The sequence below is a fragment of the Mobula birostris genome, chromosome 16, assembly GCF_030028105.1.
Source record: "Mobula birostris isolate sMobBir1 chromosome 16, sMobBir1.hap1, whole genome shotgun sequence".
NCBI classification, from domain to species: Eukaryota; Metazoa; Chordata; class Chondrichthyes; order Myliobatiformes; family Myliobatidae; genus Mobula; species Mobula birostris.
This window is the reverse complement of record NC_092385.1, coordinates 52616554-52640367: the sequence shown is the minus strand read 5'-3', so window position 1 is coordinate 52640367 and position 23814 is coordinate 52616554.

The following is a 23814-nucleotide window of genomic DNA, read 5'->3' as shown; positions in this document are numbered from 1 at the left end:
CAGAATGCCCTGGTGCCCAATCCATTCACTGTGTCAGAATGAACAGGTGCCCACTCCATTCAATGTGTCAGAATGACATGATGCCCACTCCATTCACTGAGTCAGAATGAGCTGGTGCCCACTCCATTCCATGAGTCAGGATGATCTGGTGCCCACTCCATTCAATGTGTCAGAATGAACTGGTGCCCACTTAATTCAATGTATCAGAATGACCTGTTTGCCCACTCCATTCAAAGTGTCGGAATGACCTGGTGCCCACTCCATTCAATCTGTCAGAATGACCTATTGCCCACTCCATTCAATGTGTAGGAATGACCTGGTGCCCACTCCATTCACTGTGTCAGAATAACCTATTGCCTACTCCATTAACTGTGTCAGAATGACCTGGTGCCCAATCCATTCACTGTGTCAGAATGACCTGGTTACGTACTCCATTCAATGTGTCAGAATGCGCTGGTGCCCACTCCATTCACTGTGTCAGAATGACCTGGTGCCCACTCTTTTCATTGTGTAAGAATGACCTGGTTGCCTACTCCATTCAATGTGTCAGAATGACCTGGTTCCCACTCCATTCACTCTGTCAGAATTACCTGGTGCCCACTCCATTCACAGTGTCAGAATGAACGGGTTGCCTATTCCATTCAATGTGTCAGAATGACCTGGTGCCCACTCCATTCACTGTGACAGAATGACCTGGTGCCCACTCCATTCACTGTCTCAGAATGACCTGGTGCCCACTCCATTCAAAGAGTCAGAATGATCTGGTGCCCACTCCATTCACTGTGTCAGAATGAACTGCTGCTCACTCCATTCAATGCGTCAGAATGACCTGCTGCCCACTACATTCAATGTGTCAGAATGAGCTGGTGCCCACTCCATTCACTGTGTCAGAATTGCCTGGTGCCCACTCCATTCACAGTGTCAGAATGACCTGGTTCCCTATTCCATTCAATGTGTCAGAATGACCTGGTGCCCACTCCATTCACTGTGACAGAATGACCTGGTGCCCACTCCATTCACTGTGTCAGAATGACCTGGTTGCCTATTCCATTCAATGTGTCAGAATGACCTGGTGCCCACTCCATTCACTGTGACAGAATGACCTGGTGCCCACTCCATTCACTGTCTCAGAATGACCTGGTGCCCACTCCATACAATGAGTCAGAATGTTCTGGTGCTCACTCCATTCACTGTGTCAGAATGAACTGGTGCCCACTCCATTCAATGCGTCAGAATGACCTGGTTGCCCACTCCATTCACTGTGTCAGAATGACCAGGTGCGCACACCAATCACTGTGTCAGAATGACCTGGTGCCCACTCCATTCACTGTGTCAGAATGACCTTTTTACCTAATCCATTCACTGCGTCAGATTGCCCTGGTTCCAAATCCATTCACTGTGTCAGAATGACCTGGTTACGTACTCCATTCAATGTGTCAGAATGCCCTGGTGCCCACTCCATTCACTGTGACAGAATGACCTGGTGCCCACTCCATTCACTGTCTCAGAATGACCTGGTGCCCACTCCATACAATGAGTCAGAATGATCTGGTGCCCACTCCATTCACTGTGTCAGAATGAACTGGTGCCCACTCCATTCAATGCATCAGAATGACCTGGTTGCCCACTCCATTCACTGTGTCAGAATGACCAGGTGCGCACACCAATCACTGTGTCAGAATGACCTGGTGCCCACTCCATTCACTGTGTCAGAATGACCTTTCTACCTAATCCATTCACTGCGTCAGAATGCCCTGGTTCCCAATCCATTCACTGTGTCAGAATGACCTGGTGCCCACTCCTTTCATTGTGTAAGAATGACCTGGTTGCCTACTCCATTCAATGTGTCAGAATGACCAGGTGCCCACTCCATTCACTCTGTCAGAATGACCTGGTGCGCACTCCATTCACTGTGTCAGAATAACCTGGTTGCCCACTCCTTTCAATCGGTCAGAATGAACTGGTGCCCTCTCCATTCACTGCGTCAGAATGACCTGGTGCCCACTCCATTAAATGTGTCAGAATGAACAGGTGCCATCTCCATTCAATGTGTCAGAATGACATGGTGCCCACTCCATTCACTGTGTCAGAATGAGCTGGTGCCCACTCCATTCCATGAGTCAGAATGATCTGGTGCCCACTCCATTCAATGTGTAGGAATGACCTGGTGCCCACTCCATTCACTGTGTCAGAATGACCTGGTGCCCACTCCATTCAATCTGTCAGAAAGACCTGGTGCCCACTCCATTCAATGTTTAGGAATGACCTGGTGCCCACTCCATTCACTGTGTCAGAATAACCTATTGCCCACTCCATTAACTGTGTCAGAATAACCTGGTGCCCACTCCATTCAAAGAGTAAGAATGACCAGGTGCCCACTCCATTCACTGTGTCAGAATGACCTGGTGCCCACTCCATTCAATGTTTCAGAATGACCTGGTACCCACTCTATTCAATGTGTCAAAATGACCTGTTGCCCACTCCATTGACTGTATCAGAATGACCTGGTGCCCACTCCATTCACTGTGGCATAATGACCTGGTTGCCCACTCCATTCAATGTGTCATAATGTCCTGGTGCCCAGTACATTCAATGTGTCAGGAGGAACTGGTTGCCCACTCCATTCAAAGTGTCCGAATGACTTGGTGCTCATTCCATTCAATGTGTCAGAATGACCTGCTGCCCACTACATTAAATGTGTCAGAATGAGCTGGTGCCCACTCCATTCACTGTGTCTGAATTTCCTGGTGCCCACACCATTCACAATGTCAGAATGACCTGGTTGCCTATTCCATTCAATGTGTCAGAATGACCTGGTGCCCACTCCATTCACTGTGACAGAATGACCTGGTTCCCTACTACATTCAATATGTCAGAATGACCTGATTCCCCACTCCTTTCAATGTGTCAGAATGACCTGGAGCCCACTCCATTCACTGTGTAAGAATAACCTGGTTGGCCACTCCATTCAATGTGTCAGTATGAGCTGGTGCCCACTCCATTCACTGTGTCAGAATTACCTGGTGCACATTCCATTCACAGTGTCAGAATGACCTGGTTGCCTATTCCATTCACTGTGACAGAATGACCTGGTGCCCACTCCATTCACTGTCTCAGAATGACCTGGTGCCCACTCCATTCAATGAGTCAGAATGATCTGGTGCCCACTGAATTCACTGTGACAGAATGAACTGGTGCCCACTCTATTCAATGCGTCAGAATGACCTGGTTGCCCACTCCATTCACTGTGTCAGAATGACCAGGTGTGCACACCAATCACTGTGTCGGAATGACCTGGTGCCCACTCCATTCACTGTCTCAGAATGACCTGGCTACCTAATCCATTCAATGTGTCAGAATGCCCTGGTGCCCAATACATTCACTGTGTCAGAATGACCTGATGCCCGCTCCTTTCATTGTGTAAGAATGACCTGGTTGCCTACTCCATTCAATGTGTCAGAATGACCAGGCGCCCACTCCATTCACTCTGTCAGAATGACCTGGTGCGCACTCCATTCACTGTGTCAGAATGACCAGGTGCCCACTCCATTAACTGTGTCAGAATGACCTGGTGCCCTCTCCATTCACTGCGTCAGAATGACCTGCTGCCCACTCCATTAAATGTGTCAGAATGAACAGGTGCCCACTCCATTCACTGTGTCAGAATGACCTGGTTGCCTATTCCATTCAATGTGTCAGAATGACCTGGTGCCCACTCCATTCACTGTGACAGAATGACCTGGTGCCCACTCCATTCACTGTCTCAGAATGACCTGGTGCCCACTCCATACAATGAGTCAGAATGATCTGGTGCTCACTCCATTCACTGTGTCAGAATGAACTGGTGCCCACTCCATTCAATGCGTCAGAATGACCTGGTTGCCCACTCCATTCACTGTGTCAGAATGACCAGGTGCGCACACCAATCACTGTGTCAGAATGACCTGGTGCCCACTCCATTCACTGTGTCAGAATGACCTTTCTACCTAATCCATTCACTGCGTCAGAATGCCCTGGTTCCAAATCCATTCACTGTGTCAGAATGACATGGTTACGTACTCCATTCAATGTGTCAGAATGCCCTGGTGCCCACTCCATTCACTGTGACAGAATGACCTGGTGCCCACTCCATTCACTGTCTCAGAATGACCTGGTGCCCACTCCATACAATGAGTCAGAATGATCTGGTGCCCACTCCATTCACTGTGTCAGAATGAACTGGTGCCCACTCCATTCAATGCGTCAGTATGACCTGGTTGCCCACTCCATTCACTGTGTCAGAATGACCAGGTGCGCACACCAATCACTGTGTCAGAATGACCTGGTGCCCACTCCATTCACTGTGTCAGAATGACCTTTCTACCTAATCCATTCACTGCGTCAGAATGCCCTGGTTCCCAATCCATTCACTGTGTCAGAATGACCTGGTGCCCACTCCTTTCATTGTGTAAGAATGACCTGGTTGCCTACTCCATTCAATGTGTCAGAATGACCAGGTGCCCACTCCATTCACTCTGTCAGAATGACCTGGTGCGCACTCCATTCACTGTGTCAGAATAACCTGGTTGCCCACTCCTTTCAATCGGTCAGAATGAACTGGTGCCCTCTCCATTCACTGCGTCAGAATGACCTGGTGCCCACTCCATTAAATGTGTCAGAATGAACAGGTGCCATCTCCATTCAATGTGTCAGAATGACATGGTGCCCACTCCATTCACTGTGTCAGAATGAGCTGGTGCCCACTCCATTCCATGAGTCAGAATGATCTGGTGCCCACTCCATTCAATGTGTAGGAATGACCTGGTGCCCACTCCATTCACTGTGTCAGAATGACCTGGTGCCCACTCCATTCAATCTGTCAGAATGACCTGGTGCCCACTCCATTCAATGTTTAGGAATGACCTGGTGCCCACTCCATTCACTGTGTCAGAATAACCTATTGCCCACTCCATTAACTGTGTCAGAATAACCTGGTGCCCACTCCATTCAATGAGTAAGAATGACCAGGTGCCCACTCCATTCACTGTGTCAGAATGACCTGGTGCCCACTCCATTCAATGTTTCAGAATGACCTGGTGCCCACTCCATTCAATGAGTAAGAATGACCAGGTGCCCACTCCATTCACTGTGTCAGAATGACCTGGTGCCCACTCCATTCACTGTGGCATAATGACCTGGTTGCCCACTCCATTCAATGTGTCATAATGTCCTGGTGCCCAGTACATTCAATGTGTCAGGAGGAACTGGTTGCCCACTCCATTCAAAGTGTCCGAATGACTTGGTGCTCATTCCATTCAATGTGTCAGAATGACCTGCTGCCCACTACATTAAATGTGTCAGAATGAGCTGGTGCCCACTCCATTCACTGTGTCTGAATTTCCTGGTGCCCACACCATTCACAATGTCAGAATGACCTGGTTGCCTATTCCATTCAATGTGTCAGAATGACCTGGTGCCCACTCCATTCACTGTGACAGAATGACCTGGTTCCCTACTACATTCAATATGTCAGAATGACCTGATTCCCCACTCCTTTCAATGTGTCAGAATGACCTGGAGCCCACTCCATTCACTGTGTAAGAATAACCTGGTTGGCCACTCCATTCAATGTGTCAGTATGAGCTGGTGCCCACTCCATTCACTGTGTCAGAATTACCTGGTGCACATTCCATTCACAGTGTCAGAATGACCTGGTTGCCTATTCCATTCAATGTGTCAGAATGACCTGGTGCCCATTCCATTCACTGTGACAGAATGACCTGGTGCCCACTCCATTCACTGTCTCAGAATGACCTGGTGCCCACTCCATTCAATGAGTCAGAATGATCTGGTGCCCACTGAATTCACTGTGACAGAATGAACTGGTGCCCACTCTATTCAATGCGTCAGAATGACCTGGTTGCCCACTCCATTCACTGTGTCAGAATGACCAGGTGTGCACACCAATCACTGTGTCGGAATGACCTGGTGCCCACTCCATTCACTGTCTCAGAATGACCTGGCTACCTAATCCATTCAATGTGTCAGAATGACCAGGCGCCCACTCCATTCACTCTGTCAAATGACCTGGTGCGCACTCCATTCACTGTGTCAGAATGACCAGGTGCCCACTCCATTAACTGTGTCAGAATGACCTGGTGCCCTCTCCATTCACCGCGTCAGAATGACCTGCTGCCCACTCCATTAAATGTGTCAGAATGAACAGGTGCCCACTCCATTCAATGTGTCAGAATGACATGATGCCCACTCCATTCACTGTGTCAGAATGAGCTGGTGCCCACTCCATTCCATGAGTCAGGATGATCTGGTGCCCACTCCATTCAATGTGTCAGAATGAACTGGTGCCCACTTAATTCAATGTATCAGAATGACCTGTTTGCCCACTCCATTCAAAGTGTCGAAATGACCTGGTGCCCACTCCATTCAATCTGTCAGAATGACCTGGTGCCCACTCCATTCAATGTGTAGGATTGACCTGGTGCCCACTCCATTCACTGTGTCAGAATAACCTATTGCCCACTCCATTAACTGTGTGAGAATGACCTGGTGCCCAATCCATTCACTGTGTCAGAATGACCTGGTTACGTACTCCATTCAATGTGTCAGAATGCCCTGGTGCCCACTCCATTCACTGTGTCAGAATGACCTGGTGCCCACTCTTTTCATTGTGTAAGAATGACCTGGTTGCCTACTCCATTCAATGTGTCAGAATGACCTGGTTCCCACTCCATTCACTCTGTCAGAATTACCTGGTGCCCACTCCATTCACAGTGTCAGAATGAACGGGTTGCCTATTCCATTCAATGTGTCAGAATGACCTGGTGCCCACTCCATTCACTGTGACAGAATGACCTGGTGCCCACTCCATTCACTGTCTCAGAATGACCTGGTGCCCACTCCATTCAATGAGTCAGAATGATCTGGTGCCCACTCCATTCACTGTGTCAGAATGAACTGCTGCTCACTCCATTCAATGCGTCAGAATGACCTGCTGCCCACTACATTCAATGTGTCAGAATGAGCTGGTGCCCACTCCATTCACTGTGTCAGAATTACCTGGTGCCCACTCCATTCACAGTGTCAGAATGACCTGGTTGCCTATTCCATTCAATGTGTCAGAATGACCTGGTGCCCACTCCATTCACTGTGACAGAATGACCTGGTGCCCACTCCATTCACTGTGTCAGAATGACCTGGTTGCCTATTCCATTCAATGTGTCAGAATGACCTGGTGCCCATTCCATTCACTGTGACAGAATGACCTGGTGCCCACTCCATTCACTGTCTCAGAATGACCTGGTGCCCACTCCATTCACTGTGTCAGAATGAACTGGTGCCCACTCCATTCAATGCGTCAGAATGACCTGGTTGCCCACTCCATTCACTGTGTCAGAATGACCAGGTGCGCACACCAATCACTGTGTCAGAATGACCTGGTGCCCACTCCATTCACTGTGTCAGAATGACCTTTCTACCTAATCCATTCACTGCGTCAGAATGCCCTGGTTCCCAATCCATTCACTGTGTCAGAATGACCTGGTGCCCACTCCTTTCATTGTGTAAGAATGACCTGGTTGCCTACTCCATTCAATGTGTCAGAATGACCAGGTGCCCACTCCATTCACTCTGTCAGAATGACCTGGTGCGCACTCCATTCACTGTGTCAGAATAACCTGGTTGCCCACTCTTTTCAATCGGTCAGAATGAACTGGTGCCCTCTCCATTCACTGCGTCAGAATGACCTGGTACACACTCCATTCAATGTGTCAGAATGACCTGGTGCCCAGTTCGTTCACTATGTCAAATGACTTCGTGGCCTACTCCATTCAATGTGTCAGAATGATCTCGTTGCACACTGCATTCAAATTGTCAGAATGACCTGGTGCCCACTCCATTCAAAGTGTCAGAATGACCTGGTGCCCACTCCATTCAATGTGTCAGAATGACATGGTGCCCACTCCATTCACAGTGTCAGAATGAGCTGGTGCCCACTCCATTCCATGAGTCAGAATGATCTGGTGCCCACTCCATTCAATGTGTAGGAATGACCTGGTGCCCACTCCATTCACTGTCTCAGAATGACCTGGTTGCCCACTCCATTCAATGTGTCCGAATGACCTCGTGCCCACTCCATTCAATGTGACAGAATGACCTGGTGCCCTCTCCATTCAATGTCTCAGAATGACACGGTTCCCACTCCATTCAATGTGTCAGAATGACCTGGTGCCCACTCCAGTGTGTCAGAATGACCTGGTGCCCACTCCATTCACTGTGTCAGAATGACCTGGTGCCCAGTTCGTTCACTATGTCAAATGACTTCGTGGCCTACTCCATTCAATGTGTCAGAATGATCTCGTTGCACACTGCATTCAAATTGTCAGAATGACCTGGTGCCCACTCCATTCAATGTGTCAGAATGACCTGGTGCCCACTACATTCAATGTGGCAGAATGACCTGGTGCCCATTCCATTCAATGTTTCAGAATGACCTGGTGCCCACTCCAATAATTGTGTCAGAATGACCTGGTGCCCACTCCATTCAATGTTTCAGAATGACGTGGTGCCCACTGCATTCACTGTGTCAGAATGACCTGGTGCCCGCTCCATTCAATGCGTCAGAATGACCTGGTTGCCCGCTCCATTCACTGTGTCAGAATGACCTGGTGCCCACTCCATTCAATGTGTCAGAATGACCTTGTTGCCACTCCATTCACTGCGTCAGGATGACCTGGTGCCCACTCCAATCAATGTGTCAGAATGACTTGGTTGCCACTCCATTCACTCTGTCAGAATGACCTGCTTCCCACTGCATTCAATGTGTCAGAATGACCTGGTGCCAACTCCATTCACTGTGTCAGAATGACCTGGTGCCCACTCCATTCAATGTGTCAGAATGACCTGGTGCCCACTCCATTCACTGTGTCAGAATGACCTGGTGCCCAGTTCGTTCACTATGTCAAATGACTTCGTGGCCTACTCCATTCAATGTGTCAGAATGATCTCGTTGCACACTGCATTCAAATTGTCAGAATGACCTGGTGCCCACTCCATTCAATGTGTCAGAATGACCTGGTGCCCACTACATTCAATGTGGCAGAATGACCTGGTGCCCGCTCCATTCAATGTTTCAGAATGACCTGGTGCCCACTCCAATAATTGTGTCAGAATGACCTGGTGCCCACTCCATTCAATGTTTCAGAATGACGTGGTGCCCACTGCATTCACTGTGTCAGAATGACCTGGTGCCCGCTCCATTCAATGCGTCAGAATGACCTGGTTGCCCGCTCCATTCACTGTGTCAGAATGACCTGGTGCCCACTCCATTCACTATGTCAGAATGACCTGGTGCCCACTCCATTCAATGTGTCAGAATGACCTGGGTGCCCACTCCATTCAATGTGTCAGAATGACCTGGTTGCCCCCTCCATTCACTGTGTCCGAATCACCTGCTGCCCTCTCCATTCAATGTGTCAGAATGTCCAGGTGCCCACTTCATTCAATTTTCAGAATGACCTGGTGCCCACTCCATTCACTGTGTCAGAATGACCTGGTGCCCACTCCATTCAATGTGTCAGAATGACCTGGTGCCCACACCATTCACTGTCTCAGAATGATCTCGTTTCCCGCTCCATTCAATGTGTCAGAATGAGCTGGTGCCCACTCAATTCAATGCGTCAGAATGACCCCGTGCCCACTCCATTCAATGTGTCGGAATGACCTGGTGCCCACTCCATTCACTGTGTCAGAATAACCTCGTGCCCACTCCATTCAATGTGTCAGAATGACATGGTGCCCAGTCCATTCAATGTGTCAGAATGACCTGGTGACCTTTCCATTCACTGTGTCAAAATGCCCTGATGCCCAGTCCATTCAATGTGTCAGAATGACCTGGTGGCCCTCCATTCAATGTGTCAGAATGACCTGGTGCCCTCTCCATTCAATGTGTCATAATGACATGGTGCCTGCTCCATTCAATGCGTCAGAATGACCTGGTTGCCCGCTCCATTCACTGTGTCCGCATCCGCGGCTGCCCTCTCCATTCAATGTATCAGTATGTCCTGGTGCCCACTTCATTCAATTTGTCTGAATGACCTCGTGCCCACTCCATTGTATGTGTCAGAATGACCTGGTGCCCACTCCATTCACTGTCTCAAAATGACCTGGTTTCCCACTCCATTCAATGTGTCAGAATGAGCTGGTGCCCACTCAATTCAATGTGTCAGAATGACCCCGTGCCCACTCCATTCAATGTGTCAGAATGACCTGGTGCCCACTCCATTCACTGTGTCAGAATGACCTCGTGCCCACTCCATTCAATGTGTCAGAATGACATGGTGCCCAGTCCATTCAATGTGTCAGAATGACCTGGTGACCTTTCCATTCACTGTGTCAAAATGCCCTGGTGCCCAGTCCATTCAATGTGTCAGAATGACCTGGTGCCCACTCCATTCAATGTGTCAGCATGACCTGGTGCACACTACATTCACTGCGTCAGAGTGACCTGGTTGCCCACTCCATTCAATTTGTCAGAATGACCTGGTTCCCACTCCATTCTCTGCGTCAGAATGACCTGGTGCCCACTCCATTCAATGTGTCAGAATGACCTGGTGCCCACTCCATTCAGTGTGTCAGAATGACCTGGTGCCCACTCCATTCAATGTGTCAGAATGAGCTGGTGCCCACTCCATTCACTGTCTCAGAATGACCTGGTTCCCACTCCATTCTCTGCGTCAGAATGACCTCGTGCCCACTCCATTGTATGTGTCAGAATGACCTGGTTCCCAGTCCATTCCCTGTGTCAGAATGACCTGGTGTTCACTCCATTCAATGTGTCAGAATGATCTGGTGCCCACTCCATTCAAAGTGCCAGAATGACCTGGCTTCTTTCTCCATTCAATGTGTCAGAATGAGCTGGTGCCCACTGAATTCAATGTGTCACAATGATCTCGTGCCCACTCCATTCAATGTGTCAGAATGACCTGGTGCCCACTCCATTCACTGTGTCAGAATGACCTCGTGCGCACTCCATTCAATGTGTCAGAATGACATGGTGCCCTGTCCATTCAATGTGTCAGAATGACCTGGTGACCTTTCCATTCACTGTGTCAAAATGTCCTGGTGCACAGTCCATTCAATGTGTCAGAATGACCTGGTGGCCGTCCATTCACTGTGTCAGAATGACTTGGTTGCCCATCCATTCGATGTGTCAGAATAACCTGGTGCCCACTCCATTCACTGTGTCAGAATAAACTGGTGCCCACTCCAATAATTGTGTCAGAATGACCTGGTGCCCACTCCATTCAATGTTTCAGAATGACCTGGTGCCCACTCCATTCAATGTTTCAGAATGACCTGGTGCCCGCTGCATTCACTGTGTCAGAATGACCTGGTGTCCTTTCCATTCACTGTGTCAGAAACACCTGGTGCCCACTCCATTCAATGTGTCAGGATGACCTTGTGCCCACTCCATTCACTATGTCAGAATGGCCTGGTTGCCCACTCCATTCAATTTCTCAGTATGAACTGGTGCCCTCTCCATTCAATGTCTCAGAATGACATGGTTCCCACTCCATTCACTGTGTCAGAATGACCTGGTGCCCAGTTCGTTCACTATGTCAAATGACCTCGTGGCCTACTCCATTCAATGTGTCAGAATGACCTGCTGCCCACTGCATTCAATGTGTCAGAATGACCTGCTACCCACTCCATTCACTGTGTCCGAATCACCTGCTGCCCACTCCATTCAATGTTGCAGAATGACCTGGTGTCCTCTCCATTCAATGTGTCAGAATGACCTGGTGCCCGCTCCATTCAGTGCATCAGAATGACCTGGTTGCCCGCTCCATTCACTAAGTCGGAATCACCCGCTGCCCTCTCCATTCAATGTGACAGAATGTCCTGGTGCCTACTCCATTCAATGTGTCCGAATGACCTCGTGCCCACTCATTCAATGTGGCAGGATGACCTGGTGCCCGCTCCATTCAATGTGTCAGAATGCCTGGTGCCCACTCCATTCACTGTTTCAGAATGACCTGGTGCCCTCTCCATTCAATGTCGCAGAATGACATGGTTCCCACTCCATTCACTGTTTCAGAATGACCTGGTTTCCCACTCCATTCAATGTTTCAGAATGACCTGGTGCCCACTACATTCACTGTGTCAGAATGACCTGGTGCCCACTCTATTCAATGTTTCAGAATGACCTGCTGCCCACTCCATTCAATGTGTCAGAATGACCTGCTGCCCACTGCATTCAAAGGGTCAGAGTGACCTGCTGCCCACTCCATTCACTGTGTCCGAATCACCTGCTGCCCACTCCATTCAATGTTGCAGAATGACCTGGTGCCCTCTCCATTCAATGTGTCAGAATGACCTGGTGCCCGCTCCATTCAGTGCGTCAGAATGACCTGTTTCCCCGCTCCATTCACTAAGTCGGAATCACCTGCTGCCCTCTCCATTCAATGTGTCAGAATGTCCTGGTGCCTACTCCATTCAATGTGTCCGAATGACCTCGTGCCCACTCCATTCAATGTGACAGAATGACCTGGTGCCCTCTCCATTCAATGTCTCAGAATGACACGGTTCCCACTCCATTCAAAGTGTCAGAATGACCTGGTGCCCACTCCATTGACTGTGTCAGAATGACCTCGTGCCCACTCCATTCAATGTGTCAGAATGACATGGTGCCCTGTCCATTCAATGTGTCAGAATGACCTGGTGCCCACTCCATTCAATGTGTCAGAATGACCTGGTGCCCACTACATTCAATATGGCAGAATGACCTGGTGCCCGCTCCATTCAATGTTTCAGAATGACCTGGTGCCCACTCCAATAATTGTGTCAGAATGACCTGGTGCCCACTCCATTCAATGTTTCAGAATGACGTGGTGCCCACTGCATTCACTGTGTCAGAATGACCTGGTGCCCGCTCCATTCAATGCGTCAGAATGACCTGGTTGCCCGCTCCATTCACTGTGTCAGAATGACCTGGTGCCCACTCCATTCAATGTGTCAGAATGACCTTGTTGCCACTCCATTCACTGCGTCAGGATGACCTGGTGCCCACTCCATTCAATGTGTCAGAATGACTTGGTTGCCACTCCATTCACTCTGTCAGAATGACCTGCTTCCCACTGCATTCAATGTGTCAGAATGACCTGGTGCCAACTCCATTCACTGTGTCAGAATGACCTGGTGCCCACTCCATTCAATGTGTCAGAATGACCTGGGTGCCCACTCCATTCAATGTGTCAGAATGACCTGGTTGCCCCCTCCATTCACTGTGTCCGAATCACCTGCTGCCCTCTCCATTCAATGTGTCAGAATGTCCAGGTGCCCACTTCATTCAATTTTCAGAATGACCTGGTGCCCACTCCATTCACTGTGTCAGAATGACCTGGTGCCCACTCCATTCAATGTGTCAGAATGACCTGGTGCCCACACCATTCACTGTCTCAGAATGATCTCGTTTCCCGCTCCATTCAATGTGTCAGAATGAGCTGGTGCCCACTCAATTCAATGCGTCAGAATGACCCCGTGCCCACTCCATTCAATGTGTCGGAATGACCTGGTGCCCACTCCATTCACTGTGTCAGAATAACCTCGTGCCCACTCCATTCAATGTGTCAGAATGACATGGTGCCCAGTCCATTCAATGTGTCAGAATGACCTGGTGACCTTTCCATTCACTGTGTCAAAATGCCCTGATGCCCAGTCCATTCAATGTGTCAGAATGACCTGGTGGCCCTCCATTCAATGTGTCAGAATGACCTGGTGCCCTCTCCATTCAATGTGTCATAATGACATGGTGCCTGCTCCATTCAATGCGTCAGAATGACCTGGTTGCCCGCTCCATTCACTGTGTCCGCATCCACGGCTGCCCTCTCCATTCAATGTGTCAGTATGTCCTGGTGCCCACTTCATTCAATTTGTCTGAATGACCTCGTGCCCACTCCATTGTATGTGTCAGAATGACCTGGTGCCCACTCCATTCACTGTCTCAAAATGACCTGGTTTCCCGCTCCATTCAATGTGTCAGAATGAGCTGGTGCCCACTCCATTCTCTGCGTCAGAATGACCTGGTGCCCACTCCATTCAATGTGTCAGAATGACCTGGTGCCCACTCCATTCAGTGTGTCAGAATGACCTGGTTCCCACTCCATTCTCTGCGTCAGAATGACCTGGTGCCCACTCCATTCAATGTGTCAGAATGACCTGGTGCCCACTCCATTCAGTGTGTCAGAATGACCTGGTGCCCACTCCATTCAATGTGTCAGAATGAGCTGGTGCCCACTCCATTCACTGTCTCAGAATGACCTGGTTCCCACTCCATTCTCTGCGTCAGAATGACCTCGTGCCCACTCCATTGTATGTGTCAGAATGACCTGGTTCCCAGTCCATTCCCTGTGTCAGAATGACCTGGTGTTCACTCTATTCAATGTGTCAGAATGATCTGGTGCCCACTCCATTCAAAGTGCCAGAATGACCTGGCTTCTTTCTCCATTCAATGTGTCAGAATGAGCTGGTGCCCACTGAATTCAATGTGTCACAATGATCTCGTGCCCACTCCATTCAATGTGTCAGAATGACCTGGTGCCCACTCCATTCACTGTGTCAGAATGACCTCGTGCCCACTCCATTCAATGTGTCAGAATGACATGGTGCCCTGTCCATTCAATGTGTCAGAATGACCTGGTGACCTTTCCATTCACTGTGTCAAAATGTCCTGGTGCACAGTCCATTCAATGTGTCAGAATGACCTGGTGGCCGTCCATTCACTGTGTCAGAATGACTTGGTTGCCCATCCATTCGATGTGTCAGAATAACCTGGTGCCCACTCCATTCACTGTGTCAGAATAAACTGGTGCCCACTCCATTCAATGTGGCAGAATGTCCTGGTGCCCTCTCCATTCAATGTGTCAGAATGACCTGGTGCCCACTCCAATAATTGTGTCAGAATGACCAGGTGCCCACTCCATTCAATGTTTCAGAATGACGTGGTGCCCACTGCATTCACTGTGTCAGAATGACCTGGTGCCCGCTCCATTCAATGCGTCAGAATGACGTGGTTGCCCGCTCCATTCACTGTGTCAGAATGACCTGGTGTCCTTTCCATTCACTGTGTCAGAAAGACCTGGTGCCCACTCCATTCAATGTGTCAGAATGACCTTGTGCCCACTCCATTCACTATGTCAGAATGGCCTGGTTGCCCACTCCATTCAATTTCTCAGTATGAACTGGTGCCCACTCCATTCACTGTGTCAGAATGACCTGGTGCCCACTCCATTCAATGTGTCTGAATGACCTGGTGCCCTCTCCATTCAATGTCTCAGAATGACATGGTTCCCACTCCATTCAATGTGTCAGAATGACATGGTGCCCACTCCATTCAGTGTGTCAGAATGACCTGGTGCCCACTCCTTTCACTGTGTCAGAATGACCTGGTGCCCAGTTCGTTCACTATGTCAAATGACCTCGTGGCCTACTCCATTCAATGTGTCAGAATGATCTCGTTGCACACTGCATTCAATGTGTCAGAATGACCTGGTGCCCACTCCATTCAATGTGTCAGAATGTCCTGGTGCCCGCTCCATTCAATGTGTCAGAATGACCTGGTTGCCCGCTCCATTCACTAAGTCGGAATCACCCGCTGCCCTCTCCATTCAATGTGACAGAATGTCCTGGTGCCTACTCCATTCAATGTGTCCGAATGACCTCGTGCCCACTCATTCAATGTGGCAGGATGACCTGGTGCCCGCTCCATTCAATGTGTCAGAATGCCTGGTGCCCACTCCATTCACTGTTTCAGAATGACCTGGTGCCCTCTCCATTCAATGTCGCAGAATGACATGGTTCCCACTCCATTCACTGTTTCAGAATGACCTGGTTTCCCACTCCATTCAATGTTTCAGAATGACCTGGTGCCCACTCCATTCACTGTGTCAGAATGACCTGGTGCCCACTCTATTCAATGTTTCAGAATGACCTGCTGCCCACTCCATTCAATGTGTCAGAATGACCTGCTGCCCACTGCATTCAATGTGTCAGAGTGACCTGCTGCCCACTCCATTCACTGTGTCCGAATCACCTGCTGCCCACTCCATTCAATGTTGCAGAATGACCTGGTGCCCTCTCCATTCAATGTGTCAGAATGACCTGGTGCCCGCTCCATTCAGTGCGTCAGAATGACCTGTTTCCCCGCTCCATTCACTAAGTCGGAATCACCTGCTGCCCTCTCCATTCAATGTGTCAGAATGACCTGGTGACCTTTCCATTCACTGTGTCAAAATGCCCTGATGCCCAGTCCATTCAATGTGTCAGAATGACCTGGTGGCCCTCCATTCAATGTGTCAGAATGACCTGGTGCCCTCTCCATTCAATGTGTCATAATGACATGGTGCCTGCTCCATTCAATGCGTCAGAATGACCTGGTTGCCCGCTCCATTCACTGTGTCCGCATCCGCGGCTGCCCTCTCCATTCAATGTATCAGTATGTCCTGGTGCCCACTTCATTCAATTTGTCTGAATGACCTCGTGCCCACTCCATTGTATGTGTCAGAATGACCTGGTGCCCACTCCATTCACTGTCTCAAAATGACCTGGTTTCCCGCTCCATTCAATGTGTCAGAATGAGCTGGTGCCCACTCAATTCAATGTGTCAGAATGACCCCGTGCCCACTCCATTCAATGTGTCAGAATGACCTGGTGCCCACTCCATTCACTGTGTCAGAATGACCTCGTGCCCACTCCATTCAATGTGTCAGAATGACATGGTGCCCAGTCCATTCAATGTGTCAGAATGACCTGGTGACCTTTCCATTCACTGTGTCAAAATGCTCTGGTGCCCAGTCCATTCAATGTGTCAGAATGACCTGGTGCCCACTCCATTCAATGTGTCAGCATGACCTGGTGCACACTACATTCACTGCGTCAGAGTGACCTGGTTGCCCACTCCATTCAATTTGTCAGAATGACCTGGTTCCCACTCCATTCTCTGCGTCAGAATGACCTGGTGCCCACTCCATTCAATGTGTCAGAATGACCTGGTGCCCACTCCATTCAGTGTGTCAGAATGACCTGGTGCCCACTCCATTCAATGTGTCAGAATGACCTGGTTCCCACTCCATTCTCTGCGTCAGAATGACCTCGTGCCCACTCCATTGTATGTGTCAGAATGACCTGGTTCCCAGTCCATTCCCTGTGTCAGAATGACCTGGTGTTCACTCCATTCAATGTGTCAGAATGATCTGGTGCCCACTCCATTCAAAGTGCCAGAATGACCTGGCTTCTTTCTCCATTCAATGTGTCAGAATGAGCTGGTGCCCACTGAATTCAATGTGTCACAATGATCTCGTGCCCACTCCATTCAATGTGTCAGAATGACCTGGTGCCCACTCCATTCACTGTGTCAGAATGACCTCGTGCCCACTCCATTCAATGTGTCAGAATGACATGGTGCCCTGTCCATTCAATGTGTCAGAATGACCTGGTGACCTTTCCATTCACTGTGTCAAAATGTCCTGGTGCACAGTCCATTCAATGTGTCAGAATGACCTGGTGGCCGTCCATTCACTGTGTCAGAATGACTTGGTTGCCCATCCATTCGATGTGTCAGAATAACCTGGTGCCCACTCCATTCACTGTGTCAGAATAAACTGGTGCCCACTCCAATAATTGTGTCAGAATGACCTGGTGCCCACTCCATTCAATGTTTCAGAATGACCTGGTGCCCACTCCATTCAATGTTTCAGAATGACCTGGTGCCCGCTGCATTCACTGTGTCAGAATGACCTGGTGTCCTTTCCATTCACTGTGTCAGAAACACCTGGTGCCCACTCCATTCAATGTGTCAGGATGACCTTGTGCCCACTCCATTCACTATGTCAGAATGGCCTGGTTGCCCACTCCATTCAATTTCTCAGTATGAACTGGTGCCCTCTCCATTCAATGTCTCAGAATGACATGGTTCCCACTCCATTCACTGTGTCAGAATGACCTGGTGCCCAGTTCGTTCACTATGTCAAATGACCTCGTGGCCTACTCCATTCAATGTGTCAGAATGACCTGCTGCCCACTGCATTCAATGTGTCAGAATGACCTGCTACCCACTCCATTCACTGTGTCCGAATCACCTGCTGCCCACTCCATTCAATGTTGCAGAATGACCTGGTGTCCTCTCCATTCAATGTGTCAGAATGACCTGGTGCCCGCTCCATTCAGTGCATCAGAATGACCTGGTTGCCCGCTCCATTCACTAAGTCGGAATCACCCGCTGCCCTCTCCATTCAATGTGACAGAATGTCCTGGTGCCTACTCCATTCAATGTGTCCGAATGACCTCGTGCCCACTCATTCAATGTGGCAGGATGACCTGGTGCCCGCTCCATTCAATGTGTCAGAATGCCTGGTGCCCACTCCATTCACTGTTTCAGAATGACCTGGTGCCCTCTCCATTCAATGTCGCAGAATGACATGGTTCCCACTCCATTCACTGTTTCAGAATGACCTGGTTTCCCACTCCATTCAATGTTTCAGAATGACCTGGTGCCCACTACATTCACTGTGTCAGAATGACCTGGTGCCCACTCTATTCAATGTTTCAGAATGACCTGCTGCCCACTCCATTCAATGTGTCAGAATGACCTGCTGCCCACTGCATTCAAAGTGTCAGAGTGACCTGCTGCTCACTCCATTCACTGTGTCCGAATCACCTGCTGCCCACTCCATTCAATGTTGCAGAATGACCTGGTGCCCTCTCCATTCAATGTGTCAGAATGACCTGGTGCCCGCTCCATTCAGTGCGTCAGAATGACCTGTTTCCCCGCTCCATTCACTAAGTCGGAATCACCTGCTGCCCTCTCCATTCAATGTGTCAGAATGTCCTGGTGCCTACTCCATTCAATGTGTCCGAATGACCTCGTGCCCACTCCATTCAATGTGACAGAATGACCTGGTGCCCTCTCCATTCAATGTCTCAGAATGACACGGTTCCCACTCCATTCAAAGTGTCAGAATGACCTGGTGCCCACTCCATTGACTGTGTCAGAATGACCTCGTGCCCACTCCATTCAATGTGTCAGAATGACATGGTGCCCTGTCCATTCAATGTGTCAGAATGACCTGGTGCCCACTCCATTCAATGTGTCAGAATGACCTGGTGCCCACTACATTCAATATGGCAGAATGACCTGGTGCCCGCTCCATTCAATGTTTCAGAATGACCTGGTGCCCACTCCAATAATTGTGTCAGAATGACCTGGTGCCCACTCCATTCAATGTTTCAGAATGACGTGGTGCCCACTGCATTCACTGTGTCAGAATGACCTGGTGCCCGCTCCATTCAATGCGTCAGAATGACCTGGTTGCCCGCTCCATTCACTGTGTCAGAATGACCTGGTGCCCACTCCATTCAATGTGTCAGAATGACCTTGTTGCCACTCCATTCACTGCGTCAGGATGACCTGGTGCCCACTCCATTCAATGTGTCAGAATGACTTGGTTGCCACTCCATTCACTCTGTCAGAATGACCTGCTTCCCACTGCATTCAATGTGTCAGAATGACCTGGTGCCAACTCCATTCACTGTGTCAGAATGACCTGGTGCCCACTCCATTCAATGTGTCAGAATGACCTGGGTGCCCACTCCATTCAATGTGTCAGAATGACCTGGTTGCCCCCTCCATTCACTGTGTCCGAATCACCTGCTGCCCTCTCCATTCAATGTGTCAGAATGTCCAGGTGCCCACTTCATTCAATTTTCAGAATGACCTGGTGCCCACTCCATTCACTGTGTCAGAATGACCTGGTGCCCACTCCATTCAATGTGTCAGAATGACCTGGTGCCCACACCATTCACTGTCTCAGAATGATCTCGTTTCCCGCTCCATTCAATGTGTCAGAATGAGCTGGTGCCCACTCAATTCAATGCGTCAGAATGACCCCGTGCCCACTCCATTCAATGTGTCGGAATGACCTGGTGCCCACTCCATTCACTGTGTCAGAATAACCTCGTGCCCACTCCATTCAATGTGTCAGAATGACATGGTGCCCAGACCATTCAATGTGTCAGAATGACCTGGTGACCTTTCCATTCACTGTGTCAAAATGCCCTGATGCCCAGTCCATTCAATGTGTCAGAATGACCTGGTGGCCCTCCATTCAATGTGTCAGAATGACCTGGTGCCCTCTCCATTCAATGTGTCATAATGACATGGTGCCTGCTCCATTCAATGCGTCAGAATGACCTGGTTGCCCGCTCCATTCACTGTGTCCGCATCCACGGCTGCCCTCTCCATTCAATGTGTCAGTATGTCCTGGTGCCCACTTCATTCAATTTGTCTGAATGACCTCGTGCCCACTCCATTGTATGTGTCAGAATGACCTGGTGCCCACTCCATTCACTGTCTCAAAATGACCTGGTTTCCCGCTCCATTCAATGTGTCAGAATGAGCTGGTGCCCACTCAATTCAATGTGTCAGAATGACCCCGTGCCCACTCCATTCAATGTGTCAGAATGACCTGGTGCCCACTCCATTCACTGTGTCAGAATGACCTCGTGCCCACTCCATTCAATGTGTCAGAATGACATGGTGCCCAGTCCATTCAATGTGTCAGAATGACCTGGTGACCTTTCCATTCACTGTGTCAAAATGCCCTGGTGCCCAGTCCATTCAATGTGTCAGAATGCCTGGTGCCCACTCCATTCACTGTTTCAGAATGACCTGGTGCCCTCTCCATTCAATGTCGCAGAATGACATGGTTCCCACTCCATTCACTGTTTCAGAATGACCTGGTTTCCCACTCCATTCAATGTTTCAGAATGACCTGGTGCCCACTCCATTCACTGTGTCAGAATGACCTGGTGCCCACTCTATTCAATGTTTCAGAATGACCTGCTGCCCACTCCATTCAATGTGTCAGAATGACCTGCTGCCCACTGCATTCAATGTGTCAGAGTGACCTGCTGCCCACTCCATTCACTGTGTCCGAATCACCTGCTGCCCACTCCATTCAATGTTGCAGAATGACCTGGTGCCCTCTCCATTCAATGTGTCAGAATGACCTGGTGCCCGCTCCATTCAGTGCGTCAGAATGACCTGTTTCCCCGCTCCATTCACTAAGTCGGAATCACCTGCTGCCCTCTCCATTCAATGTGTCAGAATGTCCTGGTGCCTACTCCATTCAATGTGTCCGAATGACCTCGTGCCCACTCCATTCAATGTGACAGAATGACCTGGTGCCCTCTCCATTCAATGTCTCAGAATGACACGGTTCCCACTCCATTCAATGTGTCAGAATGACCTGGTGCCCACTCCAGTGTGTCAGAATGACCTGGTGCCCACTCCATTCAATGTGTCAGAATGACCTGGTGCCCACTACATTCAATGTGGCAGAATGACCTGGTGCCCAGTTCGTTCACTATGTCAAATGACTTCGTGGCCTACTCCATTCAATGTGTCAGAATGATCTCGTTGCACACTGCATTCAAATTGTCAGAATGACCTGGTGCCCACTCCATTCAATGTTTCAGAATGACCTGGTGCCCACTCCAATAATTGTGTCAGAATGACCTGGTGCCCACTCCATTCAATGTTTCAGAATGACGTGGTGTCCACTGCATTCACTGTGTCAGAATGACCTGGTGCCCGCTCCATTCAATGCGTCAGAATGACCTGGTTGCCCGCTCCATTCACTGTGTCAGAATGACCTGGTGCCCACTCCATTCAATGTGTCAGAATGACCTTGTTGCCACTCCATTCACTGCGTCAGGATGACCTGGTGCCCACTCCATTCAATGTGTCAGAATGACTTGGTTGCCACTCCATTCACTCTGTCAGAATGACCTGCTTCCCACTGCATTCAATGTGTCAGAATGACCTGGTGCCAACTCCATTCACTGTGTCAGAATGACCTGGTGCCCACTCCATTCAATGTGTCAGAATGACCTGGGTGCCCACTCCATTCAATGTGTCAGAATGACCTGGTTGCCCCCTCCATTCACTGTGTCCGAATCACCTGCTGCCCTCTCCATTCAATGTGTCAGAATGTCCAGGCGCCCACTTCATTCAATTTTCAGAATGACCTCGTACCCACTCCATTCACTGTGTCAGAATGACCTGGTGCCCACTCCATTCAATGTGTCAGAATGACCTGGTGCCCACACCATTCACTATCTCAGAATGATCTCGTTTCCCGCTCCATTCAATGTGTCAGAATGAGCTGGTGCCCACTCAATTCAATGCGTCAGAATGACCCCATGCCCACTCCATTCAATGTGTCAGAATGACCTGGTGCCCACTCCATTCACTGTGTCAGAATAACCTCGTGCCCACTCCATTCAATGTGTCAGAATGACATGGTGCCCAGTCCATTCAATGTGTCAGAATGACCTGGTGACCTTTCCATTCACTGTGTCAAAATGCCCTGATGCCCAGTCCATTCAATGTGTCAGAATGACCTGGTGGCCCTCCATTCAATGTGTCAGAATGACCTGGTGCCCTCTCCATTCAATGTGTCATAATGACATGGTGCCTGCTCCATTCAATGCGTCAGAATGACCTGGTTGCCCGCTCCATTCACTGTGTCCGCATCCGCGGCTGCCCTCTCCATTCAATGTGTCAGAATGTCCTGGTGCCCACTTCATTCAATTTGTCTGAATGACCTCGTGCCCACTCCATTGTATGTGTCAGAATGACCTGGTGCCCACTCCATTCACTGTCTCAAAATGACCTGGTTTCCCGTTCCATTCAATGTGTCAGAATGAGCTGGTGCCCACTCAATTCAATGTGTCAGAATGACCCCGTGCCCACTCCATTCAATGTGTCAGAATGACCTGGTGCCCACTCCATTCACTGTGTCAGAATGACCTGGTGCCCACTCCATTCAATGTGTCAGAATGACCTGGTGCCCACTCCATTCAATGTGTCAGAATGACATGGTGCCCAGTCCATTCAATGTGTCAGAATGACCTGGTGACCTTTCCATTCACTGTGTCAAAATGCCCTGCTGCCCAGTCCATTCAATGTGTCAGAATGACCTGGTGGCCCTACATTCACTGTGTCAGAATGTCCTGGTGCCCACTTCATTCAATTTGTCAGAATGACCTCGTGCCCACTCCATTGTATGTGTCAGAATGACCTGGTCCCCACTCCATTCCCTGTGTCAGAATGACCAGGTGCCCACTCCATTCAAAGTGTCAGAATGACATGGTACCCACTCCATTCACTGCCTCAGAATGACCTGGTTTCCCGCTCCATTCAATGTGTCATAATGACCTGGTGCCTGCTCCATTCAATGCGTCAGAATGACCTGGTTGCCCGCTCCATTCACTGTGTCCGAATCAGCTGCTGCCCTTTCCATTCAATGTGTCAGAATGACCTGGTGCCCTCTCCATTCAATGTGTCATAATGACCTGGTGCCTGCTCCATTCAATGCGTCAGAATGACCTGGTTGCCCGCTCCATTCACTGTGTCCGAATCAGCTGCTGCCCTTTCCATTCAATGTGTCAGAATGTCCTGGTGCCCACTTCATTCAATTTGTCTGAATGACCTCGTGCCCACTCCATTGTATGTGTCAGAATGACCTGGTGCCCACTCCATTCACTGTGTCAGAATGACCTGGTGCCCACTCCATTCAATGCGTCAGAATGACCTAGTGACCTTTCCATTCACTGTGTCAAAATGAGCTGGTGCCCAGTCCATTCAATGTGTCAGAATGACCTGGTGGCCCTCCATTCACTGTGTCAGAATGACCTGGTTGCCCATCCATTCAATGTGTCAGAATGACCTGGTGCCCACTCCATTCAATGTCTCAGAAT